Here is a 27,181-nt window from a genome sequence, read left to right on the forward strand (position 1 = left end):
AAGACTTAGATACTTATTTCCAATGGACTGAGGTCAGGGACCACTGTGGTTTAATTAGGAAAAGGCTGAAATAAGCTGAGAAGCAGGATAACTGCATAGGAAGACCAGCACTTCCATCTGGCCTGGACACCTAAGAGCTCTCAGACACTGAACCATCAACCAGGCATATATGCTAGCTGGTAAAAGAGTTATGACACACTTACAGCAGAGGACTGCCTGGTCTGGCCTCAGTGGAGAAGATGTACCTAACCCTTGAAAGAGATTTGAGGCCCCAGGGAGTGGGGAAGTCTGGTCTAGTGGCTGGGGTAGGGTGGGGACATCCTCTTGGAGATGGGGGAGGAGAAATGGGATGAAGAATAGTTGGAGGGCAGACCAGGAGAGGAATAATGACTGGACCGTGAAGGAAGATTAAATGATGATGATGATGATGATGATGATGATGATGATGATGATGATGATGATTTTAAAACTTAGTGATAATTCAAGAAATAATAGAATAAGAAATGGAAGTGTTTTCAGTTTTATAGATGATTGGAGTGATATATGAAGGGAAATTAAAGACTAAAATCTCATTTTAATATGTGAAATAACCTGTATGTATGACTTAAAAGCAAATGTAAAACTATTATATAATAAATAGGTTCATATATTATATATGTATATATATACACACACATACATATTTCATTAAGTAGAAGGGGAAAGGTCAAAGATCTAATATGAATGATCTTCAATAAAAATCTGAGGTTGTCAATCTGACAATTTAGGGCAAGGTTATACCAACAAAAAAAGGAGAGAAATTTGGGCAAAGATACCATAGGTTGATTAATATGGTAGAAGGGGGGATGTGACATCTCTCTTGACTTCATTTTCTCAGTGAGATGAGAAGATGCTAGGAGAAAGCTACAATGAAGGAGAAATGCTGAAATTTGGGAAAGAGTATACCTTAGTTACCCCAGTAAGAAAGAACATGCTAAACATAAAAATTCATGAGACTGAGAACGCATCTGACATTTGACTACACACATGAAAGATAGAGCAAGTTCATGATGTCCTCCTTACCTTCACTCTTTTGTGATATACCCACAATTCCAATAGGAGAAAAGGAGGGAGGTGGATAAATCCAACCCAGACATTCTCAATCTTCCTATTTATGTGACCCTTTAATATAGTTTCCCATCTTGCAGTGACCCTCCCAATCATATAATTATCTTTGTTGCTAATTCACAACTGCAATTTTGCAACAGTGATGAATCATAATGCAAACTTGTTTTCCCATAATCTTAGCTGTTCCTATGTGAAAGGGTTATTCAATTTACAAAGGGGTCACAACCCAGAGGTCGAGAATCAGATATCCAACAAGATCAATATGAGTGAAGAAGATATGTATAAAAACACTAAGTTTTTAAGTAGTGGTGCATAAAAACAAACTCTGAATGTAATTGTTCAATACAAAACACACTTGTTTCTCATACATAGTTCAAGTTGGTGGATGGTTCTGCACCAGAGCATGATTCAGAAACTTTTACTTGTTTTTTTTTTTTTTTCTCTTTTTTAGTTAGGAGACAATGGAAGTAATCTAGCAAAGGTAAGATATGGTTTTAAACGATTAATTTTATTTTTTGATAGTTTCATTCTTTTGTTTAGGGTATTATGTATCCAGGTTCAACTCCTCTCCATTTTCCTTTCATTTTGTCACCTCCTGTTGGTTTCCTGTTTATGTACATGCCGTTTTGCTGTGGTTAGTGAATCACTGATTTTTACGAGGAATGTTTATGTAACCTAGTGTTTGAAATCCCTCTTTTGTCACAGCTGGTCCTCATCGTCCCCTTGACAATAACTGAAATGAACTACATTCCAGAAATGGAGGGCAAACATGTGATCCAGATATTGAGGGTGGAAGATCCACACTTTTGATTTGAATCTTGAGGTAGAGTGACCATGAAAAATTTAGCTTCAGGCAAGGTATTACACACTTTTAATCCCAAGAGACAGAAGCAAGCACATCTCCAAGTTCAAGGCCTGAGACAGAACAAGTTCCAAGTCAAGAAATGCTTAGGTGTAGGTGTGGTGTACACATCTTTAATCTGGGCCTTGTAGAGGCCTACTGGAAAATGGAAAATGGAAAAGGAAGGGTTAATTCTTCTTTGCCTGCTTGCACTTACTTGCCAGAACATCTATTGGAATCTATTTTTTCAGGATTTTAGTTTATAAAGAAGACAAGCTGAAGTACATAGCCTTGTGGGACTGAGCATCTACTAGATTCTTGGACTTCCCATTCAAAAGTTCCCATTGTTGTGTTAGTTGAACTCCAGACAGTAAGTCGTTTTAATAAATTATATTAATGTATAGAGACATTTTATATGTTCTGTGATTGTAGTGAATGCTGCCTACTATACCTTTGAGGATATTTAATAGTGTGATCTGAGGAGGAATCAGGTATGAGCCATAAGTCAGAATGGTTATTGTGGAGGTAGCTTGATATAAGAGTATGCTCTCTCATGTGTTCTCTTGCTACTCCCATATCACTATGTACACACATTTGCTTCCATGGTACATGAAGTTCTTAATTACATGTGGCCTCTTTATATAGATTTCCACTCTCTAAAAGTCTGCATTAATAGCCTTATATTGCTTAAAATTCATGTGGTCTGTGCTATCTGCCTCTAGTTCCAGAGCTGAGAGAGTAGTAAAAACATTCTGGAACAGAGAATGTCTGTACAGATACTTGCATATGGAAAATAGCCTCTAATTATTTAAGAAAAGTATAAGAGGAAATATTACATAGACACATTATAATTTGAAATTAAAGCACAAACTGATTACTGAAGTGAAAAGCTGTAAGGTCTAAACTCCTACATTTGAAAGAAAGTTGAGAATATTCACACAAGAAGCCTCATTTTCTAGCAGATACCTGGCTGATGAAATTGAATAATGTAAAGAAGTTAATAGTTTAATACCACTCCTGGGCATATACCAAAAAGATGCTTCAAAATATAACAAGGACACATGTTCCACTATGTTTACAGCAGCCTTATTTATAATAGCCAGAAGCTAAAAGAACCCAGATGTCCTTCGATCGAGGAAAGGATACAGAAAATGTGGTACATTTACATAATGGAGGACTACTGAACTATTAAAAAAACAATGACTTCATGAAATTCTTAGGCAAATGGATGGAATTAGGAAATATCATCCTGAGTGAGGTAACCCAGGTTCACAAAAGAACACATATGGTATGCACTCATCAATAAGTGGTTATTAGCTAAAGAGTTTGGAATAACCAAGATACAATTCACAGACCACATGAAACTCAAGAAGAAGGAAGACCAAAGTGTGGATGTTTCAGTTCTTCTTAGAAGGGGGAACAAAATACTCACAGGAGGAAATATGGATACAAAGTGTGGAGCAGAGACTGAAGGAAAGGCCATCAAGAGACTTCCCCACCTGGGGATCCATCCCATATACAGACACCAAATCCAGACACTATGGCAGATGCCAAGAAGTGCTTGCTTACAGGAGCTCAATACAACTGTCTCCTGAGATGTTCTGCCAAAATCTGACAAATACAGAGAGAGAGACAGATACTCACATACAATTGCAACCCCATGGAAGAACAGTAATATAAACCAACCAGATCCCCCAGAGCTCCCGGGGACTAAATCACCAACCAAAGAGTAAACATGGAACAACCCATGACTCCAACCACATATGTTGCAGAGTATGGCCTTATTGGACATCAACGATAGGAGATGCCCTTGGTCCTGGGAAAGCTTGATGTCCCAGTGTAGGGAAATAGCAGGGTGGAGAGGCAGGAGTGGGTGGTTGGGTGGGGGAGCACCCTCATAGAAGCAGAGGGAGGATAGGGGGTTTCCAGAGGGGAAACCGGGAAAGGGAATAACATTTGAAATGTAAATAAATAAAATATCCAATAAAAATAGTTTACTCAATTGTAAATTTATAAAATGTCCATAATTTACTCTATAAATTGTTGTATTTTGAACTTCAATCCCTCCTGTTTCCACCTCCTGAATGCTGTATTAAAGGTAGTATATTGACTATTTCCCTACTAGAATATATCAGTTCCTAATAGTTTAACACTAAATATTCAGTAGCCCAATAGACCCCAATCCTGTTCATAGTTAATTTTTGACACTCAGAATTGTCCAAGTCTAGTGCAGGCAGCTGCAGGTATTGTGAGATCATGCTTGAAATAGCTGCATTATACCAGGAAAATAGTTTTTCACATTTCTTCTTTTTAAATTCTGCTTTGAATAACCTTTCTGATTCCTCTTCTGCAATGTTTTCTGAGATTTAGGATGGGATGCTGTATTTGATCTGTTTAGGAATGAATACTCAATCAGTATTTAGTCTAAACATTTTGACCCTGGAATCTCTGAATTGACCTCTGTTTATTTCAAAAAGAACTTTCAAAAATTAAGGCACATATTTCCTCCAATAAGTCTCTACCTATTAAAAATTCCAATCATTTTTCCAAACACTTCTACAAACCATGTATTTAAAAACATGAACAGATTGGGAATATTGCTCATTTAGACAATTAGATCAATTCTTGGTATAGATGGCATTTAAATACAATTTTAAAATGCTTAGAATTCACTCACTGGAGAATAATCTATTTAAAATGACTGAAGAAGAGTGAACCAACAGAGAGGCATCAGAAAAGCTAGCAGAGGGATATGCATATTAACAAAACTAGCAAAGATGGCATGCTGCCATAACTAATGTCCATCCTCTCTGGAGAAGGAGCTTAGGACAGGAAGTATGGATGTTGTAGCCTTACAACTTCCGTTCTATAACTTCACAGCATGGCAATGTTAATGCTTAGTCAGTTTCCAACACATAGAAAAATTACCACTCCTGTTATTATTCATATTTATGTGCATCTTTGAACTATAATTTTGGCATGAAGGAAATAGCAGAGACCTTAGTGACCAATCATTTAAACGTGTATCTGAGCAAAATGGAAAGTTGAGGGGCTCAGACTACAAAATGTTACCTTGGAATATTTTTGCATACATTAAGTTGAAGTGGTTTCAGGCTAATTTGTGTAACTTACTGGTGCAATACAACACAATTTGTTAGGTTGAAAGCCAGTGGGCTTTTTCTTCCTACTGGGAACCTATAAACAACAAATGTGGTGATCTACATAGTATATTTGTTAAATTAATGGAGGTAATACTTTTTGTTTTATTTGTGTTAAGTTACTGAGAACTGTATTTCATTTTCCCTTTAAAATGACTAAAAGTATATCTCTGATATTGGCTAAACAAAATTGAATTTCTCATACAGCATTTTAAATGTTAATCAGAGACAAAGCCAGTTCTCTCCAGCAAGGGCTTTGCTTTACAAACTAACATTTACATTGCACTTTCCATTTAAAGAGCCATTTAGTAACATAAATTAATCTTTGTAACACTGCAAAAAAGTAAGTTAAGGGCAGGAAGGATGATCATTACTCCCATATTACAGTTGAGCAAAGCCACACTGCAAGGTTAGTGGCCAAATTAAAATTATTACTCATGTGTCAAATCACTTATGACTATTCCAATCTGATATATCATGCTTCAAGTTTTTAATGCATAATCATCTCTTGAATAGATAAATGCATTGCTCCCAAATATGTATGAGAAAAAAATCTGAAGTAATAAGACATGCACAAAGAGTTTGGTCAGCACACGAAGGAACATCATTACCTTCTACTGAACACACAGTGGGTGACAAAACATACATCAATGACATCCCTCACCACTTCCCTCTACAGGCATCATATTCAATTAAGCACAGAGCTCTCCATCAGCAGACTTGACATGCTCACCTAGGGAATGCCACAGTCTCCCTGGAATCAATATTCAAGTTACGATAGACTGACAATATAACAGATAAGTGAGTGTCCCTTGATTTTTACCTATTTTTTGTTACAGAACAGAGTAATGTGCTTTTAGTATGAACAAATAAACTTCCTTAACATTGAGGGACATAGCTATGCTTTGTAAATAGGAAGCATAATACAGTGAAAGAAGGATACATAAATAAAATTCTGATCAGTGAGAAAGGATTGAAATCCTGCCTCAACTGGTTCAATAAAGCTGATTTAGGAAACCACATGGTAAAAAGGAAGCAATTACTCTGCAAAGTAATTTCTGGGAATCTTTAGTCTGATGTATACCTCTAAGATCTCTAAATTTCTAATATGTTGGACAAATACCTTTTCTTCCTTAATCTACAAAATGATTCAGAGCCAACTGCAGAGGTGGGGAAGAAAACATTTCAAAAGTTTATTTCATTCGATGCTGAGAAAGCATTTGAGAAAATTCAACACCCCTTCATGATAAAAGTTTTGGAAAGAATAGGAATTCAAGGCCCATACTTAAACATTGTAAAAGCCATATACAACAAACAAGTAGCTAACATTAAACTAAATGGAGAGAAACTTGAAGCAATCCCACTAAAATCAGGGATTAAAAAAGGCTGCCCACTCTCTCCCTACTTACTCAATATAGTTCTTGAAGTTCAAGCCAGAGCAATCAGACAACAAAAGGAGATGAAAGGGATACAGATTGGAAAAGAAGAAGTCAAAATATCACTATTTGCAGATGATATGATAGTATATTTAAGTGATCCCAAAAGTTCCACCAGAGAACTACTAAAGCTGATAAACAACTTCAGCAAAGTGGCTGGATATAAAATTAACTCAAGCAAATCAGTGTCCTTCCTCTACACAAAAGAGAAACAAGCCGAGAAAGAAATTAGGGAAATGACACCCTTCATAATAGTCCCAAATAATATAAAATACCTCAGTGTGACTTTGCCCAAGCAAGTGAAAGATCTGAATGATAAGAACTTCAAGCATCTGAAGAAAGAAATTGAAGAACATCTCAGAAGATGCAAAGATCTCCCATGCTCATGGATTGGCAAGATTAATATAGAAAAAATGGCCATTTTACCAAAAGCGATCTACAAATTCAATGCAATCCCCATCAAAATACCAATCCAATTCTTCAGAGAGTTAGACAGAACAATTTGCAAATTCATCTAGAATAACAAGAAACCCAGAATAGCTAAAACTATCCTCAACAATAAAAGGACTTCTGGGGGAATCACTATCCCTGAACTCAAGCAGTATTACAGAGCAATAGTAATAAAAACTTCATGGTGTTGGTACAGAGACAGACAGATAGAGCAGTGGAATAGAACTGAAGACCCAGAAATGAACCACACACCTATGGGCACTTGATTTTTGACAAAGGAGCCAAAACCATCCAATGGAAAAAAGATAGCATTTTCAGCAAATGGTGCTGGTTCAACTGGAGGTCAGCATGTAGAAGAATGCAGATCGATCCATGCTTATCACCCTGTACAAAGCTTCAGTCCAAGTGGATCAAGGACCTCCACATCAAATCAGATACACTCAAACTAATGAAGAAAAAGTGGGGAAGCATCTCGAACACATGGGCTCTGGAGAAAATTTCCTGAACAAAACACCAATGGCTTATGTTCTAAGATCAAGAATCGACAAATGGGATCTCATAAAACTGCAAAGCTTCTGTAAGGCAAAGGACACTGTGGTTAGGAGAAAACGGCAACCAACAGATTGGGAAACGATCTTTACCAATCCTACAACAGATAGAGGGCTTATATCCAAAATATACAAAGAACTCAAGAAGGTAGACCACAGGGAGACAAATAACCCTATTAAAAATGGGGTTCAGAATTAAACATAGAATTCACAGCTGAGAAATGCCGAATGGCTGAGAAACACCTAAAGAAATGTTCAGCATCTTTAGTCATAAGGGAAATGCAAATCAAAACAACCCTGAGTTTCCACCTCACACCAGTGAGAATGGCTAAGGTCAAAACCTCAGGTGACAGCAAAGGCTGGCAAGGATGTGGAAAAAGAGAACACTCCTCCATTATTGGTGGGATTGTAGACTGGTACAACCATTCTGTAAATCAGTCTGGAGGTTCCTCAGAAAATTGGACATTGAACTACCTGAGGACCCAGCTATACCTCTCTTTGGCACATACCCAAAAGATGCTCCAGCATATAACAAAGACACATGCTCCACTATGTTCGTAGCAGTGTTATTTATAATAGCCAGAAGCTGGAAACAACCCAGATGCCCTTCAACAGAGGAATGGATACAGAAAATGTTGTACATCTACACAATGGTGTACTACTCAGCTATCAAAAACAATGACTATGAAATTCATAATCAAATGGATGGAACTGGAAATTATCATCCTGAGTGATGTAACCCAATCACAGAAAAACACACATGGTATGCATTCATTGATAAGTGGCTATTAGCCCAAATGCTTGAATTACCCTAGATGCACAGAACACATGAAACTCAAGAAGGATGACCCAAATGCGAATGCTTCACTCCTTCTTTAAACGGGGAACAAGAATACCCTTGGGAGGAAATAGGGAGGCAGTTTAGAATTGATGCAGAAGGAACTCCCATTCAGAGCCTGCCCCATATATGGCCCATACATATATAGCCACCTAACTAGATAAGGTGGATGAACCAAAGAAGTGCAGGCTGACAGGAACCGTATGTAGATCTCTCCTGAGAGACACTGCCAGAATACAGCAAAGACATAGGTGAATGGCATCATTATACCACTGAACTGAGAACGGGACCCCCATTGAAGGAATCTTAGAAAGGATTGAAAGAGCTTGAAGGGGTTTGAGACCCCATATGAACAACAATGCCAACCAATAAGAGCTTCCAGGGACTAAGCCACTACCCGAAGACTATACATGGACTTACCCTGTGTTCCAACCTCATAGGTAGCAATGAATAGCCTAGTAAGAGCACCAGTGGAAGGCGAAGCCCTTAGTCCTGCTAATACTGAACCCCCAGTGAACGGGATTCTTGGGGGGGAGGGTTGGTAGTGGGAGGAGGATGGGGAGGGGAACACACATATAGAAGGGGAGCGGGAGAGGTTAGGGGGCTGTTGGCCTGGAAACCGGGAAATGGAATAACAATCGAAATGTAAATAAGAAATACCTAATTTAATAAAGATGAAAAAAAAAGAAATAAAAAAATAATCAATAAGAAGTCTTACACTGCAAGAGAAAAAATTTAACAAGGAAGCTTACAAAATAGATTTATCAAAAATAAATTTTCCCAACTTTTGAAGTTTGGACAAATGTCATTCTTTGGGAAAAGCTTTATTTTGTGGGGAAAGTATCTTTGCTACAAGAACTGTGTTCTTCTTCTTATTCTCTTCCCAACCTTTCTGGTCTTTGATTTTCCTTTAAGGTTTGAACCTGCTTGGGGATCTTACATGAACTCCCTCTTAGGGCAAGAAGTACCTGACAACAAAATGAAAAGGTAAACATCAGAATGTTCAGGATCAGTGTTCATGCAGACATGATGCTGGAGAAGGAGCGGAGAATTCCTCATCTTGATTGGAAGGAGAATATTGGTTCTTCTGCACTGGGTGGATCTTGAGTATAGAATCATTAAGCCCACCACTATGGTGACTCACTTCCTCCAACAAGGCCCCACCTCCTAATAGTGTCACTTTCCATGGGCTGAGCATATTTAAACTATCACCACACTATTGTTGTGGTAAAATACCACAACCTAAAACAAATTGAGGAGGAAAGGGATTATATCAGTTTTCAACTTAAGAGCCTATGACTAAGGCAAGTCAAGTCAGGAGCTCAAAACAGGACTCTGAAGGCAAAAACTAAAGTTGGGGCTGTGGAGGAATGATATTTACTGGCAAGGTCTCTCCATGGCTCGCTCAGGCTTCTTTCTTCCTTCCTTCCTTCCTTCCTTCCTTTTCTTTCTTTCTTTCTTTCTTTTTTCTTTCTTTCTTTCTTTCTTTCTTTCTTTCTTTTTTTCTCTCTCTCTCTCTCTCTCTATCTTTCTTTCTTTCTTTTCTTTTTTATTGGGTATTTTCTTTTCTTCCTGCCTTGATGATAATGGACTGAACCTCTGAATCTGTAAGCTAGGTCCAATCAATGTTGTTCTTTGTAAGAGCTAAAAAAAAAAAAAAAAAAAAAAAAAGAATGCCTGGGATCTAATTTATGAAATGAGATGTGAGGTAACTGGACAACTCCATCTAAACATTGAGCATGGCAAGGAAGTTCCACAGTAAGGGTCTGGAGTGATGAAAAGATTTGATTTTGCTGGTTTTAATTTTTGTTTTCATGAAGGTTTGGAGCACAGAGCTTTTTTGCGTGTTCAAAAAGTGTTTTTACTCTAATTAAATTCTATAAAAACAAAATAAGAGGAAGATATTAGTATAACTGACTATAAACAAAACAAAAATAATGATGAGCTTATGAAAGTGCAAATAAATATTATATTCATATTCAAATATTATTTGTTCTCCTTTGGAGTAGTTCACTTGTTAGAAGAAGAATGCAAGATAGAATATGAGCTTTATAATTGATATATAAACAGGAAAACCATGTTGGAAACCCAGAAGATCAGAGATACCTGGAAATTTCATTTCCAGCATTTTAGATCTAATCCCTATAAAGAAAAAGCAAAATATAAGACAGTAGTTATCTAAGTTATGACAAGGTTCCTTGCCATGTATCCTGTTAACAAACAAACACTCTTTCATTTTTCTTATTTTGTGTTCATTATCATCCCATGAAGTTTTGGATTTTTTTAAAAATTCAGTGTCATTATTAGTTACACATAGAAAACTAGAAGAAAAGGGATAATAAAGATGATGGCTACATTTTTGGGAAAAGCTTTAATTCTTCCTCTGTCTATTTTTAAATATTTCTTTCTTTGAGTCAATAAAAACTGTGAACATATAGTGTACCAGACATAAGAATACATCAAATTATCATTTTTATAAGTTTATCTTTCTTGCAGATCCTATAGTTTTTGATATTTTGTATTTTCTATGCTATATATAATATTTGAAATATATATATGACATAGGTCCCAACATAGAAGATTCTTATGACGCAGACTTAAAAGGATACATTTCAGTCATTCTAAATACGTACCTATCTATATTAGGTTTATTAGGCAGTTGGAGTTCTAAATTTTATTATTATTATCTGTTCTCATTTAATTTTGCTGGCTAAAATCTTTTCAGAGAGTCTGGATATAGAACACATGGACCATAAGGCAGTATTTACAACCTTAGGTCCCTGGGAAATGGGTAGTCTGGAGAATCCAGTTATGTTTCTATCTGCTGCAGAGTTCACTGCATATTTTCTCAGTCTGATTTTCAGTATGCTCACACCCAGCCTGGGCATTTTGAACTTTTAATCTTGTGCCAATATTAGTGGTTTATTCCATTCCAATGTTTGACTTTATCTTTTTCCCTTGGAAAGAAGCAGCAAACCATTAACTTCCACAAGAAAAGAATTGATTTATAATCTTTATGATACATACTGTTGCTTCTACAAAAAAATGGAATAACCCACTAATTCCAAGAATAAAAATTCCCTACCTTTTTAGAAATATAGCAAGTCCCAATATCACCCAGTGCAGTAATTATAATTATGGGTAAAAGAATCATGGCTTCAAACCAGTTAGTGACATTTGAAGATAAGCACAAACATAAACTTGGCTTAGTATTATCACAATGCATTGTCTCTTGAGTGCTTCCAAACATCTGTGTTGGAATGAAAGAAGCAAATACTCAACCAGGTCCTGGATTCCCCGTCTCTGCACGTGTTTTCTGAGATCACACACCAGGGTGTATGCAAACAAATAATGAGAGAACGAACGTTGTGATCAGCATGACTCATTACCCAAATCCTGTGTGGATTAATTTTGGCAGTTTTAGTGCTGAAGTGAGCTTTGTGAGCTCTTTGGTTCCAAGAAAAAAAAAAGATCAGATTTTAAAGATGGTAATATTTTCATTTCTAGGTATTTAAATGAAACTTTTCAGCTTAGAGTTACTAGTAACTGAAATAGTGGAAGACTGACATCAATCTTATTTATAATGGAAAACAATGTATATTTTTCATTACATTACATGCGGGCCGTGAATACATCCCTATCAACAATGTTACACTTGATATGTCCTATTTTCAGCACAAAAATCCTTATACATTGGTGGGTCACAAATATGTATGGATAATGTGTGAAGAAGAATGAACTATTCATCAAACATCTCTCCTGAGACTGTGATGAAGAAGTCTGAACAAAACAATTCACCATGGAAAAAACATTTATTTATTTATTTACATTTATTGTTTTTTATATGCTATGTTTAGGACTATGGTATAATGAAGAGTAAAAAGTGAGCAGGATTTCCTCTTGACACATGCAAGAAACCCATGGGAAAGAAAACTTTAATTATATGATTAAAAACTACTTCTCCAGTAAGTGCTAAGAAATGAGAGTTATTAATTACTAGTCAATTAGGACAAGAGGATGGAGAAGAGTAATTTATGCCCAAGAATCAGTCATTGTGCAGTTCTTGTGGTAAAAGGTTTAGTTTAGTACAGTGGCTTACGTGGAGAGTCAAGGAGAAACATAACTCAAAATCGGGCTATGGAAATGGAATGAAGTTAGGCGCACTATTATGCTGTAAGAACAAAAGGAAGCCACAGAGGAAGGGCACATTAGTGTAGCTGCAGAGGATAAGGAATAGAGCTGATTAGAATGTGTTGAGTGTGGATAAAGGTGAAAGCACATTTACTAAGAATTTTGTCTTAATTCACAAAGGCTTTGTGCCAACAGCTATCTGTCAATCTTTAAGACTTAAGCCTGACATTATACATTGATCACAATACTTTTGGAAATATCCTTATATTATGAAATACTGAGACCAGATGGAAACGTTTAAAAAGAAAGAAAAAAGAAAAGAAAGAAAGAAAGAAAGGCCAAAATTTGAGATTCATTCTACTTTATTTTTTTCTGCAATGGCTGCTCAAACATAGCATTGTTACACAATAAAAAAATGAATTCAGTTGTTTTTAAGGCATCCTCAGCTTTCTCTACAAGATCTTTGCTTTTTCCACAGTAATGTGTATTACAGTAATCCTAGATGAATTCACCCAAGTGCATCTGCAGATCAAGTGTGGAATTTAGGGGGTCATCAAAGAGCACGTTTTCCCACCCAGGTACACTGTGCATGTTCCAGGTTGGGTTCCCGATTTTCATTTCCTGTTCCTTTCAATAAAAGCAGTAGTGCCTTCACCCATACTCTTCTTCATCTCATTTACACATTTAGCAAATATATCACAGTCTAAGTGCTAATAGAGCCCTCCTAATGGTTATAGTTTTGCTCACAGTGATTTGGGTCTTGAGTAGACCAGACAAGATGATAAGAACAGAGCTGACAGTACTAGCGACTTCGGGTGCTAACCCTAACCAGCAGTATTAGCTGATAACTGGAAGATAGTTAGCAGGTGAACTATGGCATGTAGCTGTAAAAGTATACAAGTCTAATGGCTAATGGCCTCTACTCCCACTAGAAGTTAGTGTCTAAATCTGGATACTTGGGAAACAGTCCAAAATCCAAACAGTCTTAATAGTCTAAAGCCTTTGTTACTCAAGGCACAGGACTGGTAACTCCGAGGCACTAAGAGCTGCTGACAGTAAGAACGACTATTATTAAGAAAGTTGTGCTTTGTTTTTTTGCTCTTCTCTCTCTCTCTCTCTCTCTCTCTCTCTCTCTCTCTCTCTCTCTCTCTCTCTCTCTCTCTCTCTGTGTGTGTGTGTGTGTGTGTCTTCTAAGCCAAAACCTTTCAGTTGATAGATAGCAGTGCCCATCTGAGTCGAAGTGAAGAGATTGAGCACAATTACATGGACAATTTAATCATCCAATTATATCTACCTAATGAAGTTCTAATGAAAAGTCTGAACCCCACGTTAATTCCTGTATTGTCAATATCAGAGTCACATATTAATACCAAAAGGGTTACACATTGTGAAAAGACTCTAAGATTATGTCCTGTGAAATGTTTCCTTTTCATATTTTCATAGTGATTATATGGTAATAATTGCAAATATGAATCATAACAAGTTTCTACCAGTCAATGAAACTTCATAATGTATTACTGAATTTGAGAGTGGTTTGGGAAAACTATACTGTGATGGTTATTGTTATATGTCAAATAGGCAGATTTATATTACTCAGGCATTTGTATAAACAAAATTTTTGATATTCCTGTAAAGAGTTTTTGAGTGAAATTAATACATAAATAGTTGAATTTATAATTGGTCATCTTATATTTTGTATGTGGGATTTATGCAATTAATGGAAGGAATTAGTAGAACCATTACTAAGATCCTTAGAGAAGGAGATAATTCTACCTCTAATAATATAACAGGCTCTGCCCCACATGTGGCCCCATACATATACAGCCACCCAATTGGACAGGATGGATGAAGCAGGGAAGTGCAGGCAGACGGGAGCTGGATGTGGATCTCTCCTGAGAGACACAGCCAGAATGCAGCAAATACAAAGGTGAATGCCAACAGCAGACCACTGAACTGAGAGCGGGACCCCCGTTGAAGGAATCAGAGAAAGAACTGGAAGAGCTTGAAGGGGCTCGAGACCCCATATGAACAACAATGCCAAGCAACCAGAGCTTCCAGGGACTAAGCCACTACCTAAAGACTATACATGGACTGACCCTGGACTCTGACCTCATAGGTAGCATTGAATATCCTTCTAAGATCACCAGTGTAAGGGGAAGCCCTGGGTCCTGCTAAGACTGAACCCCCAGTGAAGGTGATTGTTGGGGGGAGGACGGCAATGGGGGGAGGGATGGGGAGAGGAACACCCATAAAGAAGGGGAGGGGGAGAGGTTAGGGGGATGTTTGCCCGGAAACCAGGAAAGGCAATAACACTCGAAATGTAAATAAGAAATACTCAAGTTAATAAAAAAAATAATATAACAGGCTCTTAATATCTTTCAACATCAGTGGACTCAATTCCCCAATTAAACAAACATAGGCTAACAGACTGGATATGTAAACAGTAGACAGCATTTTGCTGCATATAGGAAATACGCTTCAGTGACAAAATCAGACCCTAACTCAGACTAAAAGTACGAAAAAAAAATTCTAAGCAAATATACCAAGAAATTAACTGTAAGCCAATAATAGCCTAATAAACTAAGAGCCAATAAAACATACTTCCAACCAACGGTTATTAAAAAGAATGAGGAAGGACACTTCATACTCATCAAAAGAAAAATCTACCTAAACGAACTCTCTATCCTGAACATCTATGTCCCAAATGCAAGGGTACCCACAGTTTTCAATTCTCTTTGTCTGTTAAATGATTTGTTTGTAGAACATTGTAAGAAAGTTCTAATTCACCTATAGTTGGACAGAAAAATTTCCATTCCTGAATGGATATATTCACTTCTTGAAAAAAGAAACATTAACATACATGCATATATGTTCCTGAGAAAATGATTTAATGGATAAAGTGATTGCCAGGCAAGCATGAAGACAAAAGTTTAATTGTCAGCACCTGTCTAAAATGCTGGTCCTATCTGTATTCATGTATAACCCCTACAAGGTCTGGAGAAAGTATTTTTATGTATGTATTTATGTATGTATATATGCATATTACATATATGTATATGTATATATATGATGTGTATGTATACTAATATATGCATAAATAGGTATATATGCATATATATAAATTGTTTAAGGAAGAAAGCACATGGTTATTAGATGTAGGAAAATGTGTGGTAAAATAGGATATCTCTTTATGTTTAAAGATATCCCGAAAAAACACGAACACATATCCACATATACACATTCCTGTAGCGTATTATTTATGTTCAGTAGCCTGTCAGACTAGTCAAATAAATAAAATTTGTTCATAAAGACCCTGTTTCCTTTTTTATTGGATAATTTTTATCTACATTTCAAATGTTATCCCCTTTCCCCCACTAAACCACCCACCCCTGCCTGCCTCCCCACCCTATATTCGTCCACACTGGGGTTCCAGTCTTGGCTAGATCAAGGGCTTCTCTTCCCATTGATGCCCCATAAGACCATCTTCTGTTACATATGCAGCTGATGCCATGAGTCTGTCCATGTGTACTCTTTGGATTGTGGTTTAGTCCCTGGGAGCTCTGGTTGGTTGGTATTGTTGTTCTTAAGAACTTGCAAATCCCTTGAGCTCCTTCAATCCTTTCTCTAACTCCTCCAATGGTAACCTTGTTCTTAGTTCAAAGGTTGGTTGTGAGCATTCGCCTCAGTATTTGTCATGCTCTGGCAAAACCTCTCAGGAGACAGCTGTATCAGGCTCCTGTAAGCATGCACCTCTTGGCATCAGCAATATTGTCTGGGTGTGGTGGCTGTATGTATATGGGTTGGATCCTCAGGTAGGGCAGGCATTGAATGGCCATTGTCTCCATATCTCCTCCTATGAATATTTTTGTTTCCCCTTCTAAGAAGGATTATAGCATCACACTTTGGTTTTGCACCTTCTTGAGCTTCATGTGGTCTGTGGATTGTATCTGGGGTAATCTGAGTTTTCGGGCTAATATCCACTTTTCAGTGAGTGCATACCACGTGTGATTTTTGTGATTGCGTTACCTCACTCAGGGTGATACTTTCTACTTCCATCCATTTGCCTAAGAATTTCATGAAGTCATTGTTTTTAATAGCTGAATAGTACTCCCTTGTGTAAATGTATCACATTTTCTGTATTCATTGCTCTGTTGAAGGACCTCTGGATTCTTTCCAGCTTCTGGCTATTATAAATAAGGCTGCTATGAACCTAGTGGAGCATGTGTCCTTGTTATATGTTGGAACACCTTTTGGGTATATGCCCTGTAGTGGTATAGCTGAAAGACCCTGTTTCATTGAAGAAAAGATGGAGAGATATCAGGAAGATGTCTCTGTCTTCCACATGGTCACTTAACACATACACATATGCAGCTTAATGCACCTATGAATACATTTACACAGACTATACATATATTACATATGCATCACACAGTTACATGCACATACAAGTATATACACACATCAACAAAAGTCAAAATGAGACAGAATAGCATGTGAATGACATAATTATAATAATTATCTTCAGTAATATAGAACATTTTTAGTGAAGTCAAGTGCCTGTATTCTAATCTTACATTTTTGACTTCTAATTGTTTCCTTACTGAAGAGAATGGATCATAGAGGATGATCTATGTATTTTCTGTTTCAAATGAGTGCATGTGTTCAGCATGTAGCAAAAGTAAAAGGACAATTAGTAAGTAGTAAATAGAAACAGGAGATAGAAAGAAATGATCAAATGTGGCACTTACAACAGCTAGCAGCAGTTATTTTGAAACTTATTTGAATGAAAATAAACAAAGGTAACCTCATCAAAAGGCAGGGGGTGGGTGGAGTGGAGGGTGCTGCTTATGAGTTCAGCAAAGCAAAGGAAATGATGCTTCAGTGCTGATTGAGAGGCTCTGTCTTCATGAGCTTCTAGCTTCCTGTTTTTACTGAAGCTTATTTTTTCTTAACCAAGACAGAAGGAGCAGCACTGTCTGTTGTCAAGGATACAATGTCCTTAACATCCTTAGCTTCTTGCTGTTTTTCATTATCCATAACAGACTAAGGGTACAACCTGATCCAGGCCAGGGGTTTTTGTGGATCCTTCACATAATCAAGACTGGATCTAAAAGGCAGGAGATCTACCCTGCACCTACAGTTTGCTTTCAACAGGTTTAAAAAGTACATTGTGATTTAGCAATGTGAAGTATCTTAGATAAAACAGTAGAGATTAGAACTATAAAAATATCTGTAATCTGGTCTTTCTTCCATGGGTAATGGTTTAGGAGTATCTTCCTGCCTCACCAAAAGATGTGCAACAGATCATATATGAATATCACTCTAATATTTAATTATTGTGAAAAGAAGAGTTCTTTTAAGCTAAGCCAACTGAATTAATGCTAATTGTAAGCTTTATTCTTTTAAATTGTCTAGATGATTATAGAAATTTATGAAACTTAGTTGAGAAATATCTAAGAAATATACCTTTCAAGCAAGCATCACAGTTGTTTAATGCAAAGTTGCAATGTATAGAATCTTTTAAATATGCTTTGATTTGGTGATAAAAATAGTTCTAATCTTTTAAAATTGTTTATCATTTGAAGATTACATAGGCTATATCTTTAAATGATTGTTTACAATATCTCACAAGTACACGTAATGAATAGATTTCCTAGACGTTTATAATCTATTCATCTCATATTCCACAAAAGTAGTACCCAAATTTTCGGGCTTATTTTGAAAACAGAAATTATGGAGCCTTGATTGTTTCAATGACTTCATGAAATGTTTTGGCAAATGCGTTGAACTAGAAAATATCATCCTGAGTGAGGTAACATAATCACAAAAGAACACATGGTATATACTCACTGATAAGTGGATATTAGCCCAAAAGCTCGGAGTGAGTACCCAAGATATAATCCACAGACCACATGAAGCTCAAGAAGAAGGAAAATCAATGTTCAGATGCTTCAGTCCTTAGAAGGGGGAACAAAATACTACAGGAGGTAGAATGTGGGACTACCTTGGGAGGAAGAGAGGAGGAAGGGGAAAGTGGGGGCAGGATCAAATATGAGAGGAGACAGGGATCATCTACAGAGGGTCAGGAATTTGAAAAGAGGGTTGTAATAATGGGGTATGGAGAACTGAGGGTAGCAACCAGCAAGTTCCAGATGCCAGGAAAGAGGCTCCCAGGACCCAACAGGGATGGGATTAGCCCAAGAAAGGGGAGGGAGAACCTGTAGATAACATACCTAGAGGTTAGACAAGGACGGGACCACCCACCCTTCTCAAAAATTTAACCAGAATTGCTCCTCTCTAAAGGAAATGCAGGGACAATGAGTAGAACAGTGATTGAAGGAAGTTCCATTCAGAGATTGCCACACCTGGGGATCTATCTCATGTACAGACACCAAACTCTATTATGGATGCCAAGAAGTGCTTGCTGACAGGACCACGATATGGATGTCTCCTGAGAGGCTGACAGAGCCTTGACTATACAGATGAGGATGCTTGCCCTCAGAGTAAGCACAGGGACATCAATGGAGGAGTTAGAGAAAGCACTGAAGGAGCTGAGGGGATTTGCAACCTCATAGGAAGAATGACAATATCAACTAACCAGACCCACAGAGCTCCCAGGGACCAAACAGCCAACCACACAGGGCACATGTTGCAATCCATGGCTCCCGCTGCATACGTAGCAGAGGGTGGCATTGTTTGGGAGTTCGTCAGAAGAGGAGCATCCTTATAGAAGCATGTGGAAAGGAGATGGGAGAGAGGTGAACCAGGAAAGGAGATAACGTTCGAAGTGGCAACACATAAACTATCCAATAAAAAAAGGAAAAAAAAAGAATTTTCATCATTTTAAGGTATAGACTTCTGATGGGAAGTTAATACAACCACCTAAATACTTCTTCAATTGTAATACACTACATAAGAAAATCAGGGCCAGCTTTAATTTCAATAGAGTAACTGTTGGGCTATTGTCTTAAGAACTTCTATAGGAAGGCATATCTTTCTTTCATCAATATTGATATGTGACCATGTAATAATAGTTCAAACTATTTGGAGTTTTACAGAAATGGAGGTGAACTAACCAAGGACAGTATAAGAACATATAGTTGAGATAAGTTGGGTTTGCTTAATCTTTTGAAAAAATTTTTCTATTAATTATTTTATTTATTTACACTTCAAATGCCCCTCTTCCAAATCCCCCTCCCTGAGGTCCCTGCTCTATTTTCCCAATACTTTTGAGTATTTTCCCAATACTCTAAGAGGGTGCTCCCCCACCCACCCACTCACTCCAGCCTCACCCCTCTAGCATCCCCCTTTTCTGGGGATATCAAGGCTCCACAGGACCAAGCACATCCCTTCCAACTGAAGCCAGATAAGGCAGTCCTCTGCTATATATGTAGTAGGTGACACAGGATCAGCCCATGTATGCTCTTTGATTGGTGGTTCAGGCACTGGGCACTCTGATGTGTCCAGTTAATTAATACTGTTTTCTTCCTATGCAATTGCAATCCCCTACAGTTCCCCCATTCCTTCCCCTAACTCTTCCACAAGGGTCTGCTGGCTCAGTCCAATAGGTGGATGTAAATATCTGCATCTGTCTCCATTTGGTGCTGTTAGAACCTGTCAGGAAGACACCCATGTCAGTCTGCAAGTACATCTTGGTATCATCAATAGTGTCAGGTTTTGTTATCTGAGCATGGAATGCATCCCAAGAGGGGGCAGTCTCTGGATGGCCTTTCCTTTAGTCTCTGCTTTATTTTTTGGTCCTGTATTTCCTTTAATAGGAACAATTCTGGGCTAAAATTTTTGGAATAAAAGGGTGGCCCAATTGCTCAACTGGGGGCCATATCTAGTGGAAGTGGTCTCTTCAAGTTATATCTCCCTGCTGTTAGGCATTTTGACTAATGTTATTCCCATTGGTTCCTGGAAGTCCCCCACATCCCTGGTGTATGAGACTTTCTAGGGTTTCTCCCTTCAGAGTTCCTTTCCTCACGCTGCTGCATACTTCTATTCATTCTCCCGACTCTTTGGGCTTTTCTCTTGTCTCTTTCCATACCTGATCCTCTCCACCCTTTTTCCTTCCCCTCACCTCTTCCATTCAGGTCCCTCCCTCCCTCTGTCTCCCATGATAATTTTGTCCCTTCTATGTGGGACTGAAGCATCCATACTTGGGTCTTCCTTCTTGTTCATCTTCATATGGTTTGTGAGTGGAATCATGGTTATTGTAAACTTTTCGGCTAATATTTTATAAATACAAAACGTACCTACACAAGTCAATTTTTAAAATTCTGCTAAGGTTAACTTTCATACAGGACAAATATATTAAAATGATATCTTTGTGTGTGAAATAAGAGGTTTAAACTTGACAGCCATGAATGTGTAGAATTAAAGAGATATGTGGAGAGATAATGGGAACTACGAGTATAGAATTTTAAAATATAGGAATCTGTCTATTTTAGTGTAAAGTGTGGTGTTTATCCTAAAAGACAACCATCTGGTGTCAAATGACTAGATAAGTGAATACTTCCTGAAACTGGCATGGAAAATTAGTTTATTAGTAGTCATCAAGTGAAATAGGGGAAAACTCTAATTTTTTTAAGTTCAAGATATGTTGGCATTAAAATCCAAAATATGTTTAGTCCATTCATTCAAGTACTTGTAAAGTTAATGATCAAATTTCAAGCACAGTGATTGAAATTTATGAGACTCTCGTAGATTACATTGCAAGACACAAAAAATAATGACTAAAATTGGCATTTTGATACTTCCTTTTCAACAATTTTCATACTATCGCCAACACTATTTTTTAATAAAAATTAATTCTTGAGTTAAATCTCTACTATTTGCTAAAATAGTCTGCCATATGTCTTTATATCCTGTCATAATCATGATGAAATTGTCAATGAAATTCTCAAATTATACCATGACTCTTAATAAGTATGAAGAGAGATTCAGTGATTGCTAAAGCCAATAGGCCTCGTGGTAGGACTAGAACTTGGTTGGTTGAATTGAAATTACAATAAAAAGGTAAAACCAGAGATGTCAATTGAAAGGAGTGAAGAATGCTGTCCTTTCCTAAGGAGGAGGAATTATTCCCAATGATAATGTATTTGATCCAGGCTATGAGCAATTAGCATAAGATAATAATGATACATTCATTTCATCTTACCAGTTATAGGATTAGTGGTAATAACATGACCCATATTTTGCTGACAGAAACAGATCTTATAGGAAAAGTGACGAGATTCAGCAGAAGAAAAAGTACTATGAAGAGAAAGCTCTCTGGTTTTTTAACGCATCCTTTAGGTAATGAATTCCCCTGCATGACAAGGTGTTTGGAAATGTAGGTCTTCTGTAATCATGACAGAAATCATGGAGAGCTGTGAAGAAGAATAACTAGTGCCTTGGTATTACAAAGAAGTTAAACTGCCTGAAATTTTCTACACTCAGATTTCCCCCTTATAAATGGTTTAAATGATTTAAACTGGCAGCTTGTTATTTATGGTCCAATGTGTCCCACTGAACCTTGACACTCTTGTTTTCCCTGTGCCCTCTTGTACTTTCTCTGCCTTTTTGTCTTGCTCTAGGTCCTGAATGGCTGACCACTACAGACTACATCACCAGGAACTCTTTGCCCTCCATTTTCTGGCTGGCATCAGTTAAGAGAACACTATTAAAAATCAGAGCAATTTCTGTTCCTACAGTCATGTCTCTGAATATGACTTTGGCCACAGTTGGCTCTCAAAGATGCTAGCTTTGGTCTGATGGCATTTATCTCATGGGCAATTCTCAATCAAGTTTAATGACTTAGTTTCCTTTTCTACATTGAGGAATAAAGTCATTGTTTTACAATTTTACTCCTTTGTGTCTCAACATATTTTTATGTATTTGTGTTACTAATTTTAGTATTTATTATTTTAAATATTTTCCATTTAAATAATTCTCAGTAGAGAATACTGTCTGTTTTTCATTGGGCTACTGACTTTTCTGTGTACTTACTAAGAATTCAACTTCCAAATTTTTAACAAGTACATCAGAATAATGCAGTTTTATTTCTTTTAAAATTCAGAATAAAATTAGGTTAATACAAAATTTTAATAATAAAATTGTGAGTGTCAACTGGAGTGCCACTGAGACACCACAACCATAGAATACAATAAAATAGGCAGGCAAAACAATTTTGAAGTCTCTTCAGGCAAGAAATCCAGACATTTCGAGTCTTTATTCCTTATGAAGGTATTTGCCATAATTTTCTCCTGGTTTCTGGAGATTTATTGGAAGGGATATTGGGATATTTGACTTCACACACATCAATTTCTATACCTTCATAATTACCTAAGATATATACTTCCAGAATGAATGTTCTTAAGGACTAAGGAATAAAGAGAGGGTGATATCTAGTTGTCATGTTATCTTGACAATCTTTTATGTCATTGTTTTGTAATTAGCATCAGGGTAAGGAATTTACTGTTCAGCTATCTTGGAAGAAAAAGAAATTCTGACTAGTCTTTTATCATTGTAGCAAAAATATCAAAAATAATAAACTTTCTAAAGAGCAAAGGCTCAATTTGGCTACTGCTTTTGGAGAATTTAGTCCATTTTCTCTTGGTCCATAGATTTGGGGCCTATAGTCAGGCATTATAAAACAGAGGAAGTACATTCTAGAGGGACTTTTGTCCTGTTGTTTCCAGGAAATAGAATTGATATGAGACCAGAGTACTGATATCCCTTTTCAATGTATTCCTACCATTGATGTAACTTCTTCTGGACTTTACATCTTAAATATACCATCAGCTCAAACTAATACTATATTAGTATCATAAGCGTTTATACATGACTCTTTAAGAAACATTGTGATCAAAGTAAGTATGTTGTCACCTCAGTTATTATTTAGTTATTTTTAAAGTTCAAACTAGCCCACAGCTCCATGCACCCAAATTCCATGGGGGAGAGAGCTGAACTCCCAGAATTCAGACAATCCTGAGACCTCAGGAGAAACTGCCATATATGCTCACTTCTGCTCACATTCCTGGCCCCAAAGGAAACTGCACCGTGCCTCTGGATACAAGAATAGAGGAGCAGCCAGCTGCAAGAACCTGCTGGTTTCTGCCTGTACCTGGAACTGAACTAAACTGGCCCCACAGCTCCCTGCACCTAAATCCTATGTGGAAGAGAGCTGAACCCTCAGAAGTGCAGACAAAGTGAGAACACAGAGAAGACAACTACTTTCTGCCCACATACCTGACCCAAAAAGAAAGTGCCTAGTGCCATCTGTGCCCTCTGGGCACAGGGACCTAGTAACACTCAGGGGCAAAACTGCCTACACATCTGAGAGCAGAGGTAACACCAACTCTTCTATGCCAAGTGACCTGACTTGTGGTCTCAGGACATAGAGAGGCAGAAATCCTCTGGGACAAGACAATTCTGGTTTCTAGCTGTACCAAGAGCTGAAAGCCAGTAACCAGGAGAATATACACACCTGAGAGCAGAGGTAAGACCAACTCTTCTGTGACAAGCAACCTGCATGGAGGCTTCAGGTCACACAAACCCAGGAACAGCTAGCTCTCTTTCCCCAAATCCAGCTGAAAGAAAATATGTCTATAGGAGAGCTAACACACTGGCATACAGGAGGGTCAAGCAACTGTCACAGAGAGCAAGGCAAGCTAGAATCAGAGACAACTTGATGCTGAGAGGCAAACATAGGAACACAAGCAACAAAAACCAGGACTACTTGGCATCATCAGACCCCAGTTCTCCCACCAAAACAAATACTGGATATCCAAACACACTAGAAAAGCCAGATTGGAATTTAAAATCACATTTTCTGATGATTATGGAGGACTTTAAGAAGGACATAAATAATTCCCTTTAAGAAATGCAGGACAACACAAGTAAACAAATAGAAGCTCTTAAAGAGGAGACACAAAAATACCTTAAAGAATTACAAGAAAACACAACTGAACAGGTAAAGGAATTGAAAAAACCATCCAGGATCTAAAAATGGAAGTAGAAAAAATGAAAGAGCACAAAGGGAAACAACCCTGGAGAAAGAAAATCTAGGGAAGAGACCAGGAGTCATAGATGCAGGCATCATCAACAGAGTACAAAAGATAGAAGAGAGAATCTCAGGGGCAGAAAATACCATAGAAAACATTGAAACAACAGTCAAATATAATGTAAAAACAAAAAGGATCTAGTCCAAAACATCCAGGAAATCAAGCACACAATGAGTTGATCAAACCTAAGGAAAATAGGTATGGAAGAGAGTGAAGAATCCCAACTTAAAGGGCCAGGAAATATCTTCAATAAAATTGTAGAAGAAAACTTTCTTAACCAAAATAAAGAGAAGCCCATAAACATACAAAAAGTCTACAGAACAACAAATAGATTGGACTAGAAAAGAAGTTCCTCCCATTACACAATAGTCTAAACTCCAAATGCACAAAACAAAGAATATTGAAAGCAGTAAGGGGAAAAGGTCAAGTAACATACAAGGCAGATAAACCATCTAAGCAATCCCGTAACTCCTAAAGAAGTAGAAGCTGTAATTAAAAGTCTCCCAACCAAAAGGAGCCCAGGACCAGAAGGCAGTAGTGGAGAATTCTATCAGACCTTCATAGAAGACCTCATACAAATACTGTCCAAACTATTCCACAAAATAGAAACAGAAGGAGCACTACCTAATTCCATCTATGAAGCCACAATTATGCTTATACCTAAACCACCCACCCAAAAAAGAAAGAACATTTGAGACCACTTTTCCTTATGAATATTGATGCAAAAGTACACAATAAAATTCTTGCAAACTGAATCAAAGAACACACCAAAATTATCATCCATCATGATCAAGTAGGCTTCATCCCAGGGACATAGGGATGGTTCAATATACAGAAATCCATCAACATAATCCAATACATAAGCAAACTCAAAGAAAAAAAATCACATAATAATATTTTAGATGCTGAGAAACCATTTGACAAAATTCAACACCCCTTCATGACAAAAGTCCTGGAAAGAACAGGAATTCAAGGCCCATACATATTAAAAGCAATATAAAGCAAACCAGTAACTACCATTAAACTAAATGGAGAGAAAACTGAAGCAATCCTGCTAAAAGCAGGGACTAGACAAGGCTGTCCAATCTTTCCCTACTTAATTAATGTAGTACTCCAAGTCCTAGCCAGAGCAATCAGACAACAAACGGAGGTCAAATGGATATAAATTGAAAAGTAAGAAGTCAAAATGTCACTATTTGCAGATGATATGATAGAATCCTTAAGTGACCCCAAAAATTCTATGAGAGAACTACTAAGCCTGATGACTGACTTCAACAAACTGGCTGGGTATAAAATTAATCCAAACAAATCAATAGCTTTCCTATACTCAAAGGATAAGCAATGTTGAGAGAGAAATTAGGGAAATTACTCCCTTCATAATAGTCCCAAATAATATAAAATACCTTAGTGTGACTCTAACAAGCAACTGAAAGCTTTGTATGACAAGAAGTTCAAGTCTTTGAAGAAAGAAATGAAGATCTCAGAAGATAGATAGACCTCTCTTGCTCATGGTTTGGCAGGATTTGTATAGTAAAAATGGCCATTTTGCCAAAAGCGATCTATAGATTCAATGCAAACCCATCAAAATTCCAACTCAATTCTTAATAGAGCTAGAAAGAGTAATTTGCAAATTCATTTGGATTAACAAAAAACCCAGGATATCAAAAACTATCCTTAGGAAAAAAAAATTCTGGTGGAATCACCATCCCTGACCTTAAGCAGTATTACAGAGCGAAAGTGATAAAAATTGTACAGAGAAAGGCAAGTAGATCAGTGGAATAGAATTTAAGACTCAGAAATGAACCCATATACCTATGGTCACTTGATCTTTGACAAAGAGGCTAAAACCGTCCAATGAAAAAAATAAGATAACATTTTTAACAAATGGTGCTAGTTCAACTAGAGTTCAGCGTGTAGAAGAATGCAATGACCCATTCTTATTGCCCTGTACAAAGCTTAAGTTCAAGTAGATCAAGGACTTCCACGTCAAACCAGATACACTCAAACTAATAGAAGAAAAAGTAGGGAAGAGTCTGATCCCATGGGCATTGGGGAAAATTTCCTGAACAAAACACAAATAGCTTATTCTCTATGATCAAGAATCACCAAGTGGAATCATTTATGAAGAATCAACCTCTTAAAACTGCAAAGTTTCTATAAGGCAAAGGACAAATTTTGTTATTAAAACAAAACGGCAACCAGCAGATTGGGAAAAGATCTTTATCAATTCTACACCTGATAGAGGTCTAGTATCCAAAATATACAAAGAACTCAAGAAGTTAGACTCTAGAGAGCCAAATAACCCTATTAAAAATGGGATACAGAGCAAAACAAATAATTCTCAACTGAGGAATGTGGAATGGCTGAGAAGTACCTACAAAAATGTTCATCATCCTTAGTCATCAGGGAAATGAAAATTAAACAACTCTGAGATTACACCTCACACCAGTCAGAATGGCTAAGATCAAAAACTCAGGTGACAGCAGATGCTGGCTAGGATGTGGAGAAAGAGGAATACTCCTCCATTTTTGGTGGGATTATAAACTGGTATAAGCACTCTGGATATCATTTTGGAGGTTCCTCAGAAAATTGGACATTGCACTACCTGAGGACCCACCTATA

The sequence above is a fragment of the Rattus rattus genome, chromosome 11, assembly GCF_011064425.1.
Source record: "Rattus rattus isolate New Zealand chromosome 11, Rrattus_CSIRO_v1, whole genome shotgun sequence".
In the NCBI taxonomy this organism is placed as follows: domain Eukaryota; kingdom Metazoa; phylum Chordata; class Mammalia; order Rodentia; family Muridae; genus Rattus; species Rattus rattus.